The sequence below is a fragment of the Rattus norvegicus genome, chromosome 1 (assembly GCF_021556685.1).
Source record: "Rattus norvegicus strain SHRSP/BbbUtx chromosome 1, alternate assembly SHRSP_T2T, whole genome shotgun sequence".
NCBI lineage: Eukaryota > Metazoa > Chordata > Mammalia > Rodentia > Muridae > Rattus > Rattus norvegicus.
This window is the reverse complement of record NC_141534.1, coordinates 125,838,677-125,846,882: the sequence shown is the minus strand read 5'-3', so window position 1 is coordinate 125,846,882 and position 8,206 is coordinate 125,838,677. Positions and strand designations below refer to the sequence as shown.

The window sequence follows — 8,206 nt, the reverse complement described above, 5'->3', positions numbered from 1 at the left end:
TTCAAACCAATTTCCCTTATGAATGTCAAGGCAAAAATATTCAATAAAATTATATCAAACCAAATCCAAAAACAGACCAAAACAGTCATCCATCATGAGCAAGTAGGTTTCATCCCTGGGATGGTGGGATGGTCCAATATACAGAAATCCATCAACGTAACCAATACATAAAAAAACTTAAAGAAAAAATAAAACACATGATCATCCCATTAGATGCTGAGATAGCATTTGACAAAAACAACACCCCTTTATGTTAAAAGTCTTGGAAAGATCAAAAATGCAAGGTCTATACCCAAACATAGTAAAAGAAATATAGAGCAAACCAGTACCCAACATCAAACTAAATGGAGAGAAACTTGAAGCAATCCCACTAAAATCAAAGCCTAGTCAAACCTGTCCACTCTCTCCCTCCCTATTCAATATAGTAAGCAAAGTCCTAGCCAGAGCAATCAGGAGTTCAAAAGGACACAAACTCAAAAGTAAGAAGTTAAAATATCATTATTTGCAGATGATATGATGGTATAATTTAGTGACCCCAAATGTTCTACCCAAGAACTCCTAATCCTGATAAACAACTATATCAAAGTTGATGAATATAAAATTAATGCAAACAAATCAGTAGCCTTCCTGTACCCAAAGGATAAATAGGCTGAGAAAGAAATAAGGGAAATTACATGTCACAATAGTCACAAATAATATAAAATCCCTCGGTATGACTCTAAGCAAGCATGTGAAAGATCTGTATTACAAGATTTTCAAGTCTCTGAAGAAAGAAATTGAAGAACATCTCAGAAGATGGAAAGAACACTCATGCTCATGGGTTGGCAGGATTAATACTGTAAAAATGGCCATCTTGCCAAAAGCAATCTACAGATTCAATGCACTCTCCATGAAAATTCCAATTCAATTCTTAATAGAGTTGGAAAAAGCAATTTGCAAATTCATTTGGAATAACAAAAATACTCAGGATAGTGAAAACTATCCTCAAAAAGAAATGAACTTCTGGGGTAATCACCATCCCTGACCTCAAGCTGTATTTCAGAGAAATTGTAATAAAAACCGCATGATATTGGTACAGAGACAGGCAGATCAATAGAATAGAATTGAAGACCCAGAAATGAACCCACACACCTATGGTCTCTTGGTGTTAGACAAAGCAGCTAAAATAATCCAGTGGGGGGAAAACATTTTCAACAAATTTTGCTCATTCAACTGGAGGTCAACATGTAGCAGAATGCATATAGATCCAGTTTTATCACCTTGTAAAAAGTTAAAGTCCAAGTGGATCAAGGACCTCCACATAAAACCAGATATACTCAACCTAATAGATGAAAAAGCAGGGAAGAGCCTCAAACACATGGGCACTGGAGAAAATTTCCTCAGCTGAGGAATATCAAATGGCAAAGAAGGTTCACTTCTTAAAATGACAAATAATAAGGATTATTTTTCAAATTTTCTCTAAATACTTGCAAGTCCTATGTAAATATTCACTACAAATAAGTATCCTTTAAGTCTTCATTTTGTGTGTGTGTGTGTGTGTGTGTGTGTGTGTGTGTGTGTGTGTGTGTGTGTGTGTGTGTTTGAAACTTGATTTAGTTTACCTCTGCTTGGGCATACGTACAAAGCAATGATAAACCCTGACCCTGAAGACCTATGCCATTTGCCTGAAACTTTTTAAAAAGAGTAGCTCAAATCAGAAGTCACTCTTTGAAAGTTATGTTTTTTGTTTCAGTGTAAGAGTATTGGAATCTGCTAGGAAGGGCATGCTAACAAGTAGGACACTATTAAAATACTAAGAAAATATTCTAATGAATTGTGCATTAGTTATCTTCTTTAAAGTTGTGCCCTGATATAGTTACCAGATATTCAACAGGTTGCTATTCAGAATCCTGTACTGGTATTACCATCTTCAGTTGGTGCCAAAAAATTCTACCCATATTTGGTTTTAGCCCTTCCATTGTCCCCATAGCAATAGCTGACTAAGCCTTCATTAACATACCCTCATTTTATGTCAGGAAGTATTACTGGTAGAGATGCACACAAGGCCTTGTCTAGAAATGAGTGGTTTTTTTAAAGCATGTGCAGTGCTATTTTGCTTATCCTGTGTATGTGATGGATATTTGTTTACCTAAATATACAAACCACTGCTACATATGAAGTACAGCTATTCCATGCCTTAATTTTCCAATTCTTTCACAGAGAAAGTGGTTCATATAAAACAAAGTTAATAAAACTTAGTATGCACCAAATGCTCAAATATTGGATCAGACTTTTAACTGGAGGTAGAGTGGCACATATGGAAATCTAGTTCGCTGCAGCTACATTCCTCCATTTCCCTTTTCTTTTTATTTCTTTTGTTTTTAAACATGTTTGCCATGAAATCCTGTCAATCCATGTTGATATGCATTTAGCACTGCACTAAAACATACCCAAAGAGTAAGCTAGGACAAGATGTGGCAAACAAAAAGTCAAGCCAGAGGTGGGGCATTCATGAGGTTAATATTGCCACACTTCATAGAATTTTGAGATGCGGTTAGCTTAACCAATGTTGGAAACCTCATGAAAACATAAAGACTTCAAGCCTGAGTGCCAAGGATGATGTTAGCTAAAAGGCAGTTGTTGGAGATAATCAAATGCAGATTGGTCCAAAGTTAAACAAAAGAAAACCTGTGGCCTTTTGTTCAATATTACATAGTTTAGACTTCTGTTCAACACTGACAGACTCGAAGATTTCTCTTAAGAGAGACTATGGGTTTGCTATACCCATGTTCATTAAAGCTGATGGTTTGAAAGCCACACTGGTCCTTTATGATCCCCATTATATTCCAAGTGACAGATTTGCATACCCTTCCAAATCAATAGGGAAAACTTCACTATTGATTGGCCCTCCTTCCAATTTTCCATGTCAGAATAAAATACATGAATGCTACATATGTAACATATAATAAGAAAAGCATTTTTCTTAAAAGGTATAATATATGTAAGTACACTATAATGGAATGAATAAAATGTGCATTATTGGGCGTTTAAAAATAGCAAAAATTTTGTTCACAGAGTGTCTTACATTGATGTGATATCTATTTCATTTTTATTTTACTTATTTTAGGAAGGGGAATTCCTAATGTTGAAAATATTTTAAGTATTTAAAAGAGATTGAACAAATTATTGAGTACTACAAATAGTAAATTCTAATTCTTATTATGGAAAACCATTAAGCATGCAAATATACTAGTTACTTCTTGTGACAAATTACCCTGACAAAGCGTCTCTAGGAAGAAAGTGTTTACTTCAGTGAACAATTCAAGAAGTCAGTCCATATTGGTGAGAAAACCAAAGTAACCCTTGTGTCCTTTGGGAATCTGGACATATTAACTCTTTAGGTACATTACATGTATATTTGAAAAGCAAAAACTGATGCTAAAACCCAGCAGGATTTCTCTATTTAATGCGTCTAGGAACACATTCTATTGAAATGTACTGCTCACAGTCCTCTACATCACTTTATATAATATAGATACTTCCTCACAAGCAAATCTAGAGTTACTCCAATATAGATAAAACACGTATGCTTGTCCAAAAATTTGTAAACCTAGGTGATTCTAGATTATATCAAGAAAACAATTGAATATTTACCTTATTTTACACAAAGAGAGAAGTAGCACTCTAAACTCACTTTTATTTTAGTATAACTTGAGACTGACATATACAGAGTAAATTTTTTCGTAGAACTTTAGAATAATCTTATTAGTTCCTATGTAAGCTACTAAAAATGCATAGATGCAGTTCCGTGAAGAGGCATCCTGAAAAGACAATTCTTATAAGGAAATAGAAGACAAATGCTTGCACATACTAGGGAAGGGAGCTGTGTCAATGTGAAGCAGTGATTTTCTGATGGAATCATTTCTTCAATTACTCCCAAAATCATGTCATCAAACACTCTCCAACAGTTTGATTTTTATCTTAAACTGTTCGAAATGCATCCCATGGGAGACATCTATTACCTTTGATAAGGTACATCTTGCTTGCAAATGATTCATTGCTAACCAAAAATCCACTAGATAATGTAGGAAATCTGGTGGTATAAAAATAAAAAATATACAGCATAAAACTAATCCAGCTTCCCAAACATGAAAACAACTAAAGTAAAATTGAGAAAGCTGAAAGCAGGTTTCACAAATCATAGGGATATCTACATCTATCTTATAATAATACTCAGTTTATAAGAAAAACAAAGCCTTATTTATATCAGTTATTACTGTTGATCTAAAACAAATAACATCACAAGTATTATTTACTAGCACTTAATCCACCCACAAAAGGGAAAAAGAAGAGTCAAGGGGTGAACTTTTATCTATTTTCCTACTCAAATATAAGATACAGCAGGTAATTCGCACCATATTTTAAATTAGCCTACCTGCAAAATCTGATGACGATCTGATACAGTATTAACTATATAGAATAATAAAGGAAATGTGAATTTAATTTTATATTAGTATAGCTGTAATTTGTTATTTATCAGCATATAAAATAATCTGCTAGCTTATTGTTCTCCATGTAATAAATTAGCAAATGTACTCAGTAATAAAAAAATAAAGGACAGTATTGAATTGGAGCCGTCTTACAGGTTCAGAGGTTCAGAGATTTATTGCACTAGCCCCAAGGAGAGGCATCTTCCAGGCAAGCAAGGCACAGGAGGTGCTCAGAGTTCTACATTTTGTTTGAAGGCAGACAGGACAAGACTGACTTCAAGTCACCAAAGATGAAGGACTTAAAAGTCCATACCTGAACTTTAGGCCTCTGAAGAAAGAAATTGAGGAAGATCTTAGAAAATGCAAGTATCTCTCATGCACATTGATTGCCAGGATCAATATAGTAAAAATGGCCTTCTCGCTAAAGCAATCTACAGATTCAATGTAATCCTCATCATAATTCCAACTTAATTCTTCATAGAGTTAGAAAGAACAATTTGAAGATTCACTTGGAATAATAAAAAACCCAGGATAGCAAAACCACTCTCAAAAATAAAAGAACTTCTGGGGGAATCACAATCGCTTACCTCAAGCTGTATTAGAGAGCAAAATGTAGAGGTAAAATTTCCCGAACAGAACACCAATGGCTTATGTTCTAAGATCAAGAATCGACAAATGGGACCTCATAAAATTGCAAAGTTTCTGTATGGCAAAGGATGCTGTCAATAGCACAAAGCAACAACCAACATATTGGAAGTTGTTCTTCATCAATCCTACATCTGATAGAGGGATAATATATAACATATACAGTGAACTCAAGAAGTTAGAGTCTAGAGAGCCAAATAACTCTATTAAAATGGGGTAGAGAACTAAACAATTCAAAATTGAGGAATATTGAATAGTAGAAAGGCATCTAAAGAAATGTTCGACATCCTTAGTCATCGGGGAAATGCAAATCAAAACAACACTGAGAGTCTACCTCACATCAGTCAGAATGGCTAACATGAAAAACTCAGGTGACAGCAGATACTGACCAGGAAGTTGAGAAAGAGAAACGCACCTCCATTGTTTATGGAATTGCAAACTGGTACAACCACTCTGGAAATCACTCTGGCTGTTCCTCAGAAAACTATACCTAGTACTACCTGAAGACCCAGCTATATAACTCCTGGGCATGTACCCAATGATGCTCCAAATTGTAACAAGGAAAAATGTCCCACTCTATTCATAGCAGCCTTATCTTTAAGTTTAAGAAATAGGCTGCTTGCCAGTATATGTTCATTTTAAAGGGGAAGAAGATGCTGCAGGAAGGCAGGAGGAAGGGCTCAACACCTAAGAAAAGCAATATTAGCAGGGCCTTTCACTGTACAGGAAAAGGTGGTATGCCAGCATAATCCTTCCCTAGGGCTATTCATAGGCTGAGAATATAAGGAACAGAGTGAAAAACTACAGATACCTAGCATCGAGGAAATTAAAGTCAGCTTAGAAGAATTAAGAAAGAAAACATGGTTGGTCACAAATTCAATAGTTTACTGAAACATGAAGCAATGGGAATATCCCAGGAAAGGTGAGCACATGGACCAAGTTTTCATATAGAACCTCAACCTGAGTGGTCAATCCGAAATTATCCTATCACCAGTTTTTAACAGATTAAGTACTGTGCTCAGTCTCCATACTGCTCATGATTATGCCGGGCCATGTTGTACAGAGAATTTCGTGTTGCTGCAGAAGCCGGAGACATCTCACTATCTGGCCAATAACCGTCCCCTCTCCAAATGTTCGGAGCACAGCTGCATTCTGACAGTAGTGGACTCCTGCCCCTTCTATAATAATAAGAGGAAGCAGCAGCAGCCATTCCAGCTGAGGTTACAGCAGAGCCAGAGTTCTGGAATAGATATCTGTCAATAAGAAAAAGGATCATCAGAAGTTGAGTTGAAGTGACAGGGTGCGGCTGAGCTCTGGATGTAGGGAAGATGATAAATGGTCTGTTCTGCATAATTATATGTGGAAACTGCAGCTGCCGCTACCACAGCTTCGTAAGATCAGATGCAGTGGCGCCTGTAGTAGTCAAGTGCTCAATAGGCATCGTTGTAATTAATGGACTCCCCATAACACAGTATAAGGCATGTACACTGCTCCATACTGTTCTCTGATTGATCAGTGAAGTCTACCACACACCCTGTAAAGTCTACTAAGCACTCTTTCAACCAGTGTCACTCTTCACCACACCGATAGCAACGTATCTGATCTCCAATTGCAGGAAGAGTCCAAAGCCAGGTAATTGACAATTGTACATGCAGTCATTTGCCTTGAAACTGTTGGTCAAGACCCCTGATAGACTTCACCATATCCTCTGCCTGTTCCATGTGTACAAAGGCATAAATTTTTATGATGTCACTTTCGATGACTAGGCCATACTCTTCAAATTTGACCAAAAGCTTTTGGTTAATACAAGTGGAACTGGTGTTGCCCCTGTGTAACTTGGTTGAAGCTTTGCTCTTATTCTTTCTGGCTTCCACATTAATGTTCACTCTCTCTAGCTTGGACTGGTGCAGGTTGTCTACGGCATCCTCAGTGGTCATCTTGTCTTCTATGAACACAAAGCCACAGTTCTTAATGATGTCACATTCCAGCACCTTCCCTTACTGCTCTAAGAGTTTGCAGATCTCATGCCCTGTGGCCTCCCATGGCAGATTTCCAATGAAAAGCTTCACCATATTGCCAAGAGCATCCAGGTGGTCCCACAAGTAAAGGCAACTCCTGCATTTGAGAAAACCATACAACATGCAGCAGCCTTATTTACAATAGCCAAAAGCTGGAAAGAACTCAAATGTCGTTCAACAGAGGAATGGATACAGAAAATGTGGTACATTTACAAAATTTACTACTCAGCTAAAAAAAATGACTCCATGAAAAGCTTAGGCAAATGGATGGAACTAGAGAATATCACCCTGAGTGAGATAACTCAATCACAAAATAACATACATGGTATACACTCAATAATAGTTGGATATTAGCCCAAAAGTTCAGAATACCCATGATACCATTCACCAAACATATGAAGCTTAAGACAAAGGAATACCAAAATATGGATGCTTCATTCCTTTTTAGAAGGGGGATCAATATACTCATGGGAGGAAATACAGGGACAAAGAGTGGAGCAGAGAGTGAAGAAAAGGTCATCCAGAGACTGTCCCACCTGAGGATCCATACCATATGTAGACACTAAATTCAGTCACTATTGCTGATGCCAAGAAGGACTAGCTGTCAGGAGCCTGATATGAATGTCTCCTGATTGGGGTTGGGGTTTTAGCTCAGTGGTAGAGCACTTGTCTAGCAAGCGCAAGCCCTGGGTTTGGTCCTCAGCTCCGATAAAAACAAAAAAAATGAATGTCTCCTGATATGAATGTATTATTGAGCACAGGGACCCCAATGGAGGAGTTAGAGAAAGGACTGAAGGTGCTAAAGGGATTTCTAACCCTATAGGAAGAAGAACAGTATCAACTAACCAGATGCCCCAGACCTCCCAGAGCTCCTGGAGACTAAACCACCAACCAAAGAGTTTACATGGAGGGACTCATGGCTCTAGCTCATATGTAGCAGAGGATGGCATTGTGTGACACCAATAGAAAGAGAGAGCCTTGGTCTTGTGAAGGCTTGTTTCCCTAGTATAGGGGAATGCCAGTGTGTTAAGGTAGGAATGAGTGGGTGGGAGTGGGAGAATTTTCATGGAAGCA

At 37.3% G+C, this 8,206-nt stretch overlaps 1 pseudogene; it reads right to left on the bottom strand.

Moving 5' to 3' along the window:
• Positions 1–6,769: 6,769 nt before the first annotated feature.
• Rbm4b-ps1 (RNA binding motif protein 4B, pseudogene 1) lies at positions 6,770–7,186 on the bottom strand (annotated as a pseudogene).
• Positions 7,187–8,206: the final 1,020 nt, after the last annotated feature.